At 40.6% G+C, this 14,819-nt stretch overlaps 1 protein-coding gene across 2 annotated transcripts in view; it reads right to left on the bottom strand.

Moving 5' to 3' along the window:
- Window positions 1-14,819, bottom strand: part of SPTLC3 (serine palmitoyltransferase long chain base subunit 3) — a 168,789-nt gene that overhangs the window by 67,770 nt on the left and 86,200 nt on the right. The window lies entirely within an intron of this gene.

Below are 14,819 nucleotides of genomic sequence, written 5' to 3'. Positions count from 1 at the left end.
CACCTTCTAAGCTGACCTCAGCTTTCACCCCTTAGAGACTGGAAATCTGGTCCTGAAATTCAGAAAAAGCTTGTGACATGAATAAGATGCTGCATGCTAGTGAGAATTCTTGGGAATCCAAGTAATAGTGCTAATACGCTATTTGACTTCCTTTAACCTGCTTAAGAAAACATCAGATAAATAATGGAAAAATGAAGGAACTGTGTATTGAAATAATGAAGAATTAAGGGACTAATTCTTTATTCAAATATATAAAGCCTCAGTTATTAGATATAGTATGCTATCTGTATGCTACCAATAATATCTGGCATGATATCAGAACCAAAAGATATAAAAGAGGTCATTTTTCTTTCTTTAATAATTAGCCAGAAATTAACTTTTTAGGTGTTACGTCAGTTTAAATGTGGAATTCATCAATTTCACCATGACCATAAGGACCTGTGAAAGAAGAAATGGAAGGATGGTGGATCTTTGTTTTATTTCATGCCACTTCTCTTTCTTTTTTTTCCCTTTTCACCTGCAAAACAGGCCTCATGATATCCTGGCATCACTATCGTATTCTTTTCACATAATATTCCCTAACTGACAAATTCATAGGGGCTTTATTGTTCCACTTGACCTGTGAGCAGCATTTGACAAAATTCAACACATACGTATCTTTGTAAATTTCTCCCCTCTGCTGTCTGGATACCATTTTTCATTGGTTTTTCTTATTCCTTTTCCCACTATGTTTAGTATTCTTCATGGGTACTATTTCCTCTTTTCACCCATTTCCTTTTATGTTTTTTCCTTGACTTTTTTTTTCTATTTTCTCATTAATCATCCAGTGGTTCCCAACTTTCAGGATGAATAGAAATAATCTTCTAGGTAACCAGTTAAAATGCAGATCCTCAACATTTCTGCTCAGAGATTTTGAATCAGGTGGTGTAGGACAGGGCCCAGACATTTACATACTCAGCATCCCTGGGGCTCTGGAAGTAATAATTCAAAGAAAGACTTCTATTTTGATCGATATGTTTTTCTAACCACTTTTTAGACAAATATGGGTATATGGACCCATGGCAACTACATTATTGGCCCCATCTTCCAAGTTATTTGAGTCCCTTCTTCTGTGGCTTTGCCATCCCTTCCACACACTGGTGGAGAACGCTTCCCTGCCCGTTGGCTTGGGTTCAGGCAAGTAACTTGCTTTGGCTAATGGAATACAGAGAAGAGACAGTTTGCTAGTTCCAAACCTAGGTCTGAAGAGGTCTCATGCATTTCTGTTCTTTCTCTTGTGCTTCTACTAGTGACAGAAAAAGAAAACCCCCAGGCTAGCCACCTGGTCTCAGGATGGCCCCAGGAGAGGATTCATGGCACACAGGGCACGGTTACCCCAGCTCACCTGCAGTCTCCAGTGAGAAATACGTGCTGATTATTGTATGCCACTGTTTGTTCCTAATAGTGGCCTAATACAATCTCAAATGACCCTTCCTGATCTAGCCTCTGCCTGTCTTTCTGACATAGTTTGTCAATATTCCCCAAAACAGAGCCTCCTGACTCTCCTCCATGCTTCTTTTCCTCCTGTCTGTCTGGAGAGTGCTCATTCATTACTTAAGTCTTAATCCAAATGCTTCTCATCAATAATACAGAACAGAGTTAAGGGCTTCCTCCTTGGTGTCCCTCCTGATTTGTCTGTTTTTTGTTTTTTTTTTTTGAGACAAGGGTCTCACTCTGTTGCCCAAGCGGGAGGGCAGTGACACCATCTTGGCTGACTGCAGCCTCTGCCTCCCAGGATCAAGTCATTCTCCTGCCTCAGCCTCCTGAGTAGTTGGGATTTCAGGTGCCCACTACCATGCCCGGCTAATTTTTGTATTTTTAGTAGAGACGGGGTTTCACTATGTTGGCTAGGCTGGTCTCGAACTCCTGACCTCAAATGATCCATCCTCCTCTGCCTCCCAAATGCTGGGATTACAGGCGTGAGCTACTGTGCCCGGCCATCTATTCTTTTGTAAACACTCATCACGATGTTTGTTTTTTTGCTTTCATATGTCTCTTCCATGAAGGCAAGGACCTCATCGTTAACATTCTTGCTCTAGTCTTAGTACACAGTACTAGGCTCAGTCATTATCTAATGATTGCATCAATGTTCTTTTCCCGGAGAAAGAATGTAGCCTAAGAGACAGGCATGGAAATGCCACTTGTGGCCCTAAATAACAATTATTAGAAAGGATAAATGTCTTCTGCCTGCAGTATGTTTTAAAAAATTAATGACATCTTTCGTTTTGTTTTAAACCTAGGCAGATATTTTTTGAATGTTCCCAAGAGCATGTTTTAGTGTATATTATTAACCACTAGATGGCAGCCAAGGAAACAAAAAGCAGCTGTCTTGTTTTGAAATTTTCAGTTAATAAACTTTCACCTCTGGATATCTTCACTTTCGCTTTAGGCAGAGGTCCTAAAATGTTGAAGGAAATCTTGTGACTGGGAGAACCAGTCTTCCTTTTCTATCATCTTTTATTTATAATGTCTATAATCTTTTATACTATCATTCATCATCTATAACCCATAGCCTATGAAATAAAGAGATGATGGTGAATAAAAGCATTCCTGTTAAGAATGCTTTCCCTTCTGGGACTTGGAATTTATAAGTTTGGGTGCAGAAATGATACATGGTAATGTGGCTCCGATGCCACTGAAATAAAACTAATCCCAAGCGAACTAAATTAGCAGGCATTTAAAAATGGATATTCTGAGATTTGGAAAACAATATGTAAATTCAGGGGCTACTGTGTTGTTTTTGCATCAAAAGGTCACATTCACACTATGGGTTAGTCCAGGATTTTAAAATGAACACTGAGTCCTAACGAGAAGTTTCTCTCCATTAAAAAAAATAACATTCAAGACATGAAAACAAGCCTTTCAGTTCAGTGGACATGCTGTGTTTTATACATTTTGCAGAGGAAAGCAAGAGGAATTCCAGTCTCTTCCAAGGCAGGGACCTCGTTATGCTTGACTTGAGTGGAGATTTCCATGGGGTGTGGCTTTTGGTGGAGCTCACACATCCCCAGGTCCACACACCAGGATTCTTGAGCAGAAGGAAATTCAATTAGCCTTTTTGTTTTCCCTCCTGCAAGGGGTGAACTCTCTGACCTCTTAGAATCATGGAAGCTACACAGGGAAAGGGATGACTGACCTGGCTGGATTCCGGTCCCACCTTAGCCCCTGGTACATTTCTCTCTGATTCTCTGTGGCTCTATAAGGCTACAGTGTGTGGATTACAAACCCGCAGATTTAAGTCATTGTGATTTAGGTTCTGAAGGCCTTATGGGATTCTATTGTTTCAGCAAGCTGCATGCTCACATTTGCAAGGAATTTTTTAATAATGCTTATTAAAGCACGCACACTTGCATTATGTTAATCCCCATGACACCTCGGAGAAGTAGGGAAGAACTATTAGATTTTTGTTTTTTGCAGATGAAAAAAATGAATGCCAGAAGTTGTGTTTAAAAAAAAAAACTCCCAAAACAAAAGCCCTCCAAACAAACCCGTTCTTGTTGATTTAATAAGAAAATTCTGAGATATGGAAATTAAAATAAAGGTATAAATTTAACACCATCTAGGCACACACATGGCACTATTGTACAGTGTTGTTGTCAAGTCATAAAGACACACCACAGACTTAAAAATCACCATTATTTGAGCAGCAATAATGCCTTCAGTGTTATTCAGCACAAAGGCTGACTCACTAAGGACGTTTCCTTTGATCTGTAGCAGACTAAGAGGATGGAGCTGGTTTGGTGGTGTTATTAGTCCATTTTCACACTGGGGATAAAGACACACCTGAGACTGGGTAATTTATAAAGAAAATGAGGTTGAATGCACTCACAGTTCCACGTGGCTGGGGAGGCCTTACAATCAAGGTGTAAGGGGAAACACACATCTTACGAGCGCAGCTCTCGTGGTAGTAAGTCTCACGAGATCTAACGGTGTTACAAGAAATGAAAATGTGGAGACCGTGTTCTGGTGCCCAGTGGAAAACAGTCCTAGTCTTTCACGGGCATGGTTAACTGGTTCACTGAATTACTAAATACTTGGAATAGTCCAACTATGTGTCCAAACTACAATCAGGCTTAGGTGACAAATGCTTGTAGCCAGCCTGAGCCTGTGCCTGTCCTTACATTCCAAACCCTAATAATAGCAAGCCTCCTGGGTCTGGAAAAGCTGAAGGTGCAGTTTTGTGGAAAGAAGGCACAAGGCAGAAAGGGACCCAGAATCTTCCAAGAAGGTAAGTGGGACATAGTTCATAGTGTGTCTTCCCGAAGGAAAAATCCAGACACTTAGCTTTCCTTTTATCTCACTGTTGAATGGCAATACTGCTGCATACGCCAGGGCTTCTTCCTTCCTCTTCTCTTGTGGAGCTCTGAGTCTTCCAAAAACCTAGATCTAATGTGAGATCTTCGCTCACTGCCCATTTCTCAGCGCCCTCCCTCCCTCCCTCCCTCTCCTCTGGATCCAGGGACTGAAGATTGGGGCTGAAACTCAGCCTCCACTTTCCATATGCTCCTGGTGTGGTTGGTGGTTTATTCTTTGTCATCCAAGACCCCACGAACTACTTCCAGCTGCATTTAGAGACACCCTTTGGTTACCTACTCTGTGGGTTGCTCAGCAAAAATATTTTTGTGTCTGCCTATCAGAGGCGCTCACATTTTGTATGTGAAAAGACAGATGGATGATGAATGAATGTTACTTTTTACTGTTTCTAGTCCCTTTCTCTCCATCTGTATATCCGGTCCTCTTATTCCTTTGGATGTGCAGTTTTATCCTTCAACATTCAGCCCAAACGTGAAATATTAAGTAGAGGGTATTTAAATTGCTATGAATGATGACAAAGAAATTATTCTTACTTTTAAGATGGTGGTGGGGAGGACTGCCCTCCTTGTTTAGCCTTTGGGCAAAAACAAAATCACAATGACCAGTTTTGGGAAGCAAAACACTTATTTTTTGAAAGTCACATTTATGGAGTATCTTCTCCATGAGATCACAGGGGGCATTTTTGGTTCACTGAAAATTTGGTGCCTTTATGTTTTCTAAAGCAGACTGTGCAAGGACTTTGGTTCAAGTTTTCTGGGTGGCTCTTTAAATATGTGGACGGTTGTTGCATGGTCTTAGGCAGTTCAAAGAAGCAAAGGGGTCTTCTTGGAAGAGTGCAAAAGATAGCTGAGGGCAGATGACCTGGGTTGGGCTTATGGGTGAGGCAGGTGCTAGGCACAGGACCTGTTTACCCTGCAGGAGAAGCGGGTAATTGCAGCAACTTTTGACCTTGTAGGCATGAGATGAAGGATAGGTAGAGCCTAGGAACCAGCGTCACAGTGTCCAATACACTTGGGCTCTGGGCTTGATGCAACACGTAGGCTTCTGATCATCAGGGAGGAGATTGTGGAATGAGACAAAGTTCTGAGATGGGATCTCCAAATGAGGGTGCTCAATGCATGAAGGTGAGACATAATTCAGGGAACAGTATAGGAGCCCAGTGCTTAGGGTCTCAGCCAGGTGCTGGCAGCATTTACCCAACCAAAACTGCCGTGGCCCTGGGAGAGGTGTAAGGGAGATGGAAGCTACCAAGTACTGCATTCATCACTCTACCATTAGGGGCAAACAGAGGGTGGAAAAGGCCAGGAAAGGAGGTAGCATGTCATGCTTAAAAACAAGGACGCTGGAGTTAGACTTCCTAGGTTTAAATCCCAGCTCTGACTCTTACTAGCTCTGTGTATCTAAGCAGTCACTTCACCACCTGATAGATGTTTCTTCATCGGTCAAAAAGGGGATAAGAGTAGCAGGTGAATGTAAATGGCTCGTTACAGCAAAGGCTCAACACAGCCGATTATCATGAAAAGATAGGGAGGCAATTGATGTCTTTATTAAACAACCCAGTTTAGAGGTCCAACTTGGACATGGAGCCCTAATAGGTCAAGGCTTGCCAAGTGGTCCAAGCCGTGTTTATGGATTTAACTTTGTACTTAACCTCACGAGCCCTCGTTGTGCAGACTAGGTAGGGCTCTGAGTTTTCTGGCAAACACTGAACTTCTTGTTCTTCCTCCTCTTGGCATTTAGTTGCTGCTAGGTAGAAATTTGGTTATTTATTTCCACTTTTTTTTAAACCACTCCAAATTCTTGGCTTGCCTGGACCTGTGACCTCATGGCAACTCTCTTAGCTGAAGAAACGGCTTTTCTGTGAGGCTAGCTTAAGAAAGTCTTTGTGACTCACTTGAGGACTGCTTGCTGTTCTAAGTGTGGTTCTGCATGGCAGCAGCACCCAAGAACTTGTCAGAATGCAGGATCTCAGGGCCCCACCCAGACCTGCTCAGTCAGAGTGTGCATTTTAACAAGACCCTGGAGTACCTCGTGTGCACCCCAAAGCCTGAGAAATACTGAGGAAGAATAACTTCATCATTTGCTCATTTCCTCAAAATGTACCAGAATCACTATGGAGAACAAATGTGTTGGCTCCTGGTTGCAGCTGACTCTGAAGCCGAGGCTGTGAAATGGCTGGAGAACGGCTGGATGCCACCAGGGCAACCTGAGTGTTGTCTATTTCATTAAAGCTGCCCACACTAGATAATGCAAAAAGATATTCTTTGTGCTTAGCCAGCAAGAGTGCAGAGGCCAAACGTCAGCATTCTGAATTGAAACTGAGTCTACTGACAGGATAGGGCTCCATTAGCCATAACACTGAATTGAATTTTACACAAGAGACCATAGCATTCTGAGTCCTACCTCTGGGCTGGCAGGAAGTAGCTGGAGTCAGCTGGTGGTTGAGGGTGTTAACGAGTGCGAGGCATATCCCGCCAATATCCCCTCAGCCCAGCTTCGTAATGTAAATGCAGGCCATTTTTGTCTAAGAGCTTTATTTTCTGGCTGTGAGAACACAGCCTGAATACGGAGCAGCTTTCAATCAGTCACAAATGGGAAGTGGTGGATAAATACCGCAGCTCCCTCAGCTCACAGGTGGGGATCATACTACAGGATCTATCCTGGCACCCAGAGTTTCCTGGTAGAATCGAGGTCCTGTTGTCCACTGTGGTCACTTGCTTGACAGTACACTGTCTGGCTGCCTTCCTGTGCCCTGCTCATCTGCTGGTGCTTCCTGCCATCACTTTCTGAATAAGTGATTACATCCATGTCTCAGGGTCTGCTGGGGGGGAAGCAATCAAGACAAAAGAAATAGACTTGGGTCTGCGTTTTGACCCCTGTGATTTATCATTTGTCTGTCCTTCGGTAGGTCATGTAATCACTTTGAGGATTAGTTTTCTCTTTAAAAAGAGGAGGATAATGAAAAGAACTGTGTTTCTGGGTTGCTGTTAAAATTAGATGAACTACTTAGCTAAAGAACTTAATACCAGTGAATGCTGGATGAATTATATAGTAGTTATGACTTAGCTACTGTCCACATTTACTATTGTAGAAGAACTAATCTATGATGATAAAAGATTCTGGTACTCAGGGTTTTCTTGTTGTTGTTATTGTTTAAGAAATGAGGTCTTGCTATGTTGCCCAGGCTGGTCTTGAACTCCTGGCCTCAAGTAGTGATCCTTCCACCTTAGCTAACTGAGTTGGGCTTACAGGCATGAGCTACCACACCTGGCTCTAGTACCCAGTTTTGAATTTAGCATCATTAAAAATGCACCTCTGTGTCTTTTCCTGTTTTCTAGGAAGTAGACTTTGGGTGTTTTGATTTTGCTCCCTTGCAGAAGTTTCCTTCTATTTAGTCTTCTCAGGTATTCATTCTGACTTTGTGAGAAATTGAGAGAGAGAAATGATGGAGTTTGGAGTTAATGGTCAAGCCTATTCATACAGGCTTAAAAGTTTATTATGATGGTCTGAGTGGGTTTAAGTATACCTTAGGTATATTTTTCCTACAGAGAATTCAAAAATTCAAGGGCCCAGAATTCTGATTCATTTATAATTGTCTTAAATAACAAAAGATGTCCACTTCCCCTGGTACTACAAAAAAAAAAGAACCTCCTCCCCTCCAACAGAAGAGTATTGCTAAGGTGTAAGGAGAGGATGTGAAGCAGAGGACAGTCCATGGGAGCAGAACAAGTTTAGAGTTGCATGAAATTCCACAATCCCAGTGTTTAAAAATGCTCTGGTGCAGGTGGCAATTCTTAAAACCTGTCTCACAAGTTATTCATTTCTGTCTGGCCTGGCTGTATGTGTCATATACACAGAGGTTCTGCAGATCCTACACAATCTCTGATGCTCAGTTCAATCTGTGCGGATGCATATCAAGGATTAAGGCATCACCACATACTGAAGCAGTTAGTATTATCCTGGGAGTAGCAGAGCAGGAAACAGCCAGCAGCATTTGACGCTGTACGTATTATAACTCCATTCAGTTCTTTCACTGTCCATATACTTCTTACTTCCCTCACTTCTCAAGAAAGAAGTCATTCAGAGGACCCCGGAAATAACTGCTCTCAAGCGGGCTGTTTTTGTGATGTAAATACATCAGCAGCCGAATATGCTCATATTTCAAAGTTGTATAAACATGTTGGTGGGTAGGAACAAGGACTTTTTGCACCTGTGAGTGAAAGCCTAGTGGTTTCCGATTGCTGCTATAAGAAATTAGAATAAACTTAGTGACTTTAAGACAACACAAACTTATCTTACTGTTCTGGAGGTCAGAACTCTGAAATGGGTTTGACTGGGTGAAAATCAGGATATTGGCAGGGCTGTATTTCTGTCTGGAAGCTCTAGGGGAGAATCCATGTCCTTGTTTTTTCCAGCTTCTAGGGAAATACTTCCTGCATTCCTTAGCTTGTGGACTTCTTTCATCTTCAAAGCCAGCAAGGGCTCTTCAGGTCTTTCTCACATTGCATTACCCGGTACCTCACTCTTTTGCTTCTCTTTTCCACTGGACCTGTGTGGATGGTCTCTTTATTTTAACGTTAGCTGTTTTGCAGCCTGGATTCCATCTGCACCTGGAATTCCCTTTGCCAGGCAACAGAATGTTCACAGGTTCTGGGGATGAGGGCATGGACATCTTTGAGGGGTGAGCATTATTTTTCCTACCAGAGAGAGCTAAAGAGCAACATCAGCTCAGGCATAATTGACTCCCATGGATTAGAAGAGAGACTCTGACCTTAGCTGTACTCAATTCTTAATTAGTTGGGAAGGGCAGCATTTATCCAGACAGTTTTAGGCTTTACTATTAATCAGTTGTATGATCTTGGACAAGTTGGTTAATAACTTTAAGCCTGAATCTTCTCAATTGTAAAGCAGTCCCTACCTCATGGAATTCTTCACAGGGCTAAATAAATAAGAGGCCATTAGCTCAGCATCTGGCTCAGAGGACATTCCCAATAAATGCTAGTTGCTAGTATAAATAACTGCTGCTAACATTCATTGTTAGGATAGAGATAACTATTATTTATTTTTCACAAGTACAAGGGGGGCATGAAGAATAAGTTACTGAATGTTTTGAGAGCTTTGTAAAATTGAGAGACAAAATTTAACTCAAATTATAATTTCAGCAAAAAGTTAAGAATTTGAGGCAATATTTTATTTAGAAATAATTTGAAATGTAACAGAAAAATTTCAAGAATAAGAGTACTGCAAAGAATACCCACTTTCCTTTACCCAGATTCACCTATTAACACTTTATCCCATTTGCTTAATCGTCTCGTCTATGCATATTTATAGCTATGTTTGTCCATCCGTGTTTAAATGTGTTTGTACACACACACACACACACACACACACGCACATAATTTTTTCCCTGAATTAAGACTAAGTTGCATATATCAAGGTCTTTATCCCTAAACAATTCAGTGTGTGTTCTTTAAGAATAGGGTATTCTTCCCTTTAAGAATGGGGTATTCTTATATGATTACAGCAAGATTCAGCAAGCTTTTTCTATAAAATGCCAGATATTAGTATTTTAGGCTTTGTGGACCACATACAGTCTCTTTTCCATAGTCTTTGTTCTTTATACAAAGTTTTAAATACGTAAAAGTGTTCTTAGCTCACAGGTCATAAGTAGTCTACCCCTGGACCATGGTGAAATGATCCACTGCAGTATTTTTAATGTTGATACATGATTCTTATCTAATATTATCTAATTTGCCATGCATCTTCCAATTTTTCAAATTGGCCTAGTAATTTCCTTTATGCATTTTCCTGTCTCTTTTGGAATCTAGTCTAGGACCTGCCATTGCACTTGGTTGATACTCTTCTTCATATCCTTCAATCTGGGCCATTTCCTCAGCCTTTCACTGTCTCTTATGATATTGACATGTTTAGGGAATACAGTTCCTTTTTTTTTAAAATAGAACATTCCTAATTTGGGGTTGTCTAGTGATAGGATTCACTGCTCTAATCTGCATTCCATATAAACGATGTCAAAGGTTTTTTAGGGTATCATATCTGGAGACACACAGGGTCCATCTGCTTGTTGCAGATGACTTCCAAGCAATAGCAAGTGGAAGAACAAAAAGAAAACCAAACAAGAAAATGAAGAATAGAGAAATCCTAAAAGAACACTGCTTTAGAGACAGATGATCTTCAGAATTATTAAGTGTGGTCCTTTCTTTCTTTCTCTTTCTTTCTTTCTTTTCTTTTCTTTTTCTTTTTCTTTTTTTGACGGAGTTTCGCTCTTGTTACCCAGGCTGGGTAATGGCACGATCTCGGCTCACTGCAACCTCCGCCTCCTGGGTTCAAGCAATCCTCCTGCCTCAGCCTCCTGAGTGGCTGGGATTACAGGCACGCGCCACCATGCCTAGTTAATTTTTTGTATTTTAGTAGAGACAGGGTTTCACCATGTTGACCAGGATGGTCTCAATCTCTTGACCCTTGATCCACCTGCCTCGGCCTCCCAAAGTGCTGGGATTACAGGCCTGAGCTACCGCGCCCGGCCTAAGTGTGGTTTTTTCATCTAATGCTGTGCAAAGCTTTAACTTAAAGCTTGTATCTCTGTTTTCATCTCTACTAGACATAGGAGAAGGCAACTAAATGTTTTGAGAAAAACCAGTTCATTCAGGGAACAGCATGGTAAGAAGCAGAACTCCCAGGAGACTTGTTGCTTTTTGAAGTGCATACATTCTTAGCTTGTGTATACATCTTAATTTTTGTATATTAACTGGCCAAGGTCTTATCTTTCAGTCTCTGCTCCAGTAGTTCAGCCCCACATTCAGGTCATACTGAAAGTCCTGCTGTCCTCTGCACACTCCAGATTCATTTTTTGCTTGAAATAGTCTTTTCTTCTTCCCTGATTAGAATTATCTTAATTTTTCAACATCTTCTGCTAATGTCATCCATTTCATGCAATTCCCAAGAAGAAGCAGACTCTTCATTTTTCTGTAATGTTTTCTACTGTCCCTTAGTGACACTGATGATGACAATGATGAGGCTAATAATAGTAACATCGTAGCAACTACAAATAATTGAGTAGTTTCCTTTGCCAGGCATTGTGCTAGGCACTCATATCCCTTTTCCAACAGTAGGATTGTTTATGCATCACAATTATCCTCATTTTTGAAATAGGAAAACTGAGATGCAAAAAGTAGTATGTCTAGGACCCCAGTCTCACAGTCTAATAAGCTATAGAATGAGGACACAAGTATGTAGGTCAAAGCCAGTACTCTGTTTTAAAATATTGAAGCAATCATTTTAATTTTATATATGTTGTATGGTGACAATAATATTGTTAAATTAAATTTACTTACAGGGAGACGTACAGATATTAAGAGTACAATTCAATGAACTTAAATAAGAATGTAACCATCACCCCATCAAAATATGGCCCCACAAAGTTCTTTTATGCCTCTTCTCACCAGTTCCCTCCCTCCAAACCAGAGACGAGCATTGTTGTGATTTCTATCATCATAAATTACTTTGGTCTGTTTTCGAATTTACTGTAAATGAATTCGCACAGTATGTGTACACTTTTCTGGTTTATTTCCCTTGAAATAATTAAAATAATTTTTCTTGAGAGTCAGCCATGTTATGTATAGCAGTAGCTTGTTGCTTTTTTTTTTTATTATAGAGGATTGTTCTGTTGTATAAATAAGTAATGGTTTTTTTCTACTCTCCTGTTGGTAGATGTTCAGATTGTTTCCAGATTTTGGTTATTATGAATAAAGATGCTATGAGCATTCTTGTACAAGCCTTTTAGTGGATATACACTTTCATTCCTCTTGGGAAAATGCCTAGGTATAGCATCATAGTATAGGGGTATGTTTCACTTTATAAAACTTCGCCAAATAACTTTCCAAAAAGTTATACCATTTTATGCTCCACAGGCAATGGGTGAGTGTAAAAAAAAAAGTGTACACATACTGTGTGAGTTCATTTATAGTAAATTCAAAAACATACCAAACTAATTTGTCCTTGCTAACATTTGGTGTTGTCATCTTTTTAACTTTAGCTATTTGAGTGGGTGTGAGAAAGCACTGTCGCCAGAGCCTATACTCTTAACCACTGCTTGATGTCATCACGGCCCTTTGCATTTTATACAGTAACTTGCACACATATCTCCCTAAGACTAACATAGTGCCTGAATCAGAATAAACTTAATAAGAATGCTCAATAAATGCTTAATACATTTTGGCTTGGAACACATTCTCTGCATTTTTTTTTGCCAATGTTGGATCAATAGTGTGAAAGAGAAGAGAGAGATGAGTGAGGATACTTAATATGGCAGATGTCTGGTGATGTATCCAAGGGCACACTGGCAAGGTCTGGGGACAGCTTAGATGAAAGAAAGTTCAAAAATAAGATTCTAGGTCTTGTATATCTCAGTATGCATTATAATCATCTGGGGAACTCTGAAAAAAAATGCAAATGTCTTAGCCCCAAACAAATGATGGTTATCTTGGAGGATTTCTACCCTAAAAGCCTTAAGCTGGAGAGTAGGGAATGCCTGGTCAATGATTAATGAAGTGTGTGCTTAGTCTCGCAGTTGGTTATTTATATGTGCATGTATGTTTACCTATCTATCCATATGGCAGACATTTGGATTGAGTTGATCTGGAGGTGAGCACAGTCACTGATCTTTTATAGATGTTCCCTAGATGGCACTCTTGGGCAGTCAGCATTTGAGCACTGACACAGTAGAATGAAGAAATAAGAGGTTTACCTTGATGATGATAATGTTGGTCTGTTTCAAAGAGGTAACAACCGGACTATGTCTCTCTCTGGAAGTGAGATTATCACATTTAACTACGTACAAGGATGGAACTACAGTTGAGTGACTGCCTAGCTGTCCCCTTTATCTTCTGCCAAGTAGACAGAGCCTTTGATCAGCAATCAAAGGCCACAGCACACTTGTGCTAATACCAAAGGCATTCCTTGTAGTCTCTTAATAAACTTACTTGGAGCCCTGAAGGCTGTCTACTCCAGACATGAATTCCCAACCCTGCCAAAATGATTTGAGTCTAAACGTGACAATCCATGATATATCAGGCAGAACTGAAATAATTTAACTTGGCTTGTCAAAGTCTAAAGCCGAAATTGAGTGATGCAAAATGGACAAATGAGGTCAGTATATTCTGAGTGGCATTAAGCTAGATGTTATAGCCAAGCTGTAAATCTGAGGGGCCCAGAGTCTAGCTCTTCTGAATGGTCTAGTCCTGAACTTCACTCTGAGTGTTCACTCTCATATAGCTACTGAAAGTGGCTCCGTAAGGCAGAGCCAGGCCTTACCTCACTCAGTGAGAGCCATAGATTTTTCATTTGAACAACTCTGTGAGTTAGACAAGGGAGTTCACTTGAGAATACTCCCATGCATTTTCTTTCCTCCCCCATGGGACAATTGTTCTTTGGTTTGAGATTGCTGTGAGGTGGGCAGGACAGAATTGAAACAATTCTTCCTCAGTTCTCCTTCAGCCTTCTTCTCATCACTTCAAACTTTGTTACCTCCTTGGAGGATGGAGGAGAGAGCTAGGAAAGAGGAACAGGGAAAAGTGAAGGGGAAAGGAATGTAGGAGAGAAAGGTAGTAAGGAAGAAAGAGAAAACAAATTCATGTGTGTACATGCACACATACACAGAAAGAAGGGAATCACAATTTCCGATCACAATAACAAATTAGAATCAGAACCTTTTAACTAGGAGGATCCTTACCTATCACAGAGTTAAACACCTCATTTTACAGATGAGGAAACTGAATGCAAGAAAGATGAAAGGATTTATACAAAGTGACACAGTAAGTCAGGAGCAGAGTTAGATACGAGAACTCAGGTGTCCACCACCATCCACCTCCTTCAAAGTGTTTCCCAATAATTTCCATGCTACCTTATCAAGTCTCTAAAAAAACAAATAGCCTTCTGCCTGCTTCTCACCATCCAACCACACCAGAGCCTGAAAGGACATTTCAATGAAGTTGAATAGATGGTTTTGTTGGATGGGGATCTGAGCATCTGTGGGTGGGCAAAGTAGGCATTCTAATAAGAAGCAGGCTCATTTTTTTTTTTTTTTACCTGACTGTAACACAAAACTTAAGTCTTCAAACCTTCCCAAGGCAGAGCTGTAGAAAGGGAAGAGTTATAACAGTTCTGATAATTAAATGGCAGTCCTAAGAGATCAATCATGTCTTCAGATGCCACATTGAAAAACCACTAACAGTGGCATTAATGTGCTTGGGTTACACTTATCAATCTGGATGTTTAATGCACTTCAACCATTTGTTCCAGGTCACCAGAGGTTAACAAGCCAATAGCGAATATAAACATAATTGTGTTTCATGAGCCTATGTTGTCAGCTTGAAGAACAGAGCAAAGCCTCATCAATAATCTTTACTTTCTTCTAGGAGCAAGCTTGTACATGTTGAGTAATACATTGA

This window comes from Callithrix jacchus, chromosome 5 (genome assembly GCF_049354715.1).
Source record: "Callithrix jacchus isolate 240 chromosome 5, calJac240_pri, whole genome shotgun sequence".
Taxonomy (NCBI): Eukaryota; Metazoa; Chordata; class Mammalia; order Primates; family Cebidae; genus Callithrix; species Callithrix jacchus.
This window is presented reverse-complemented; position numbering and strand designations above follow the sequence as displayed.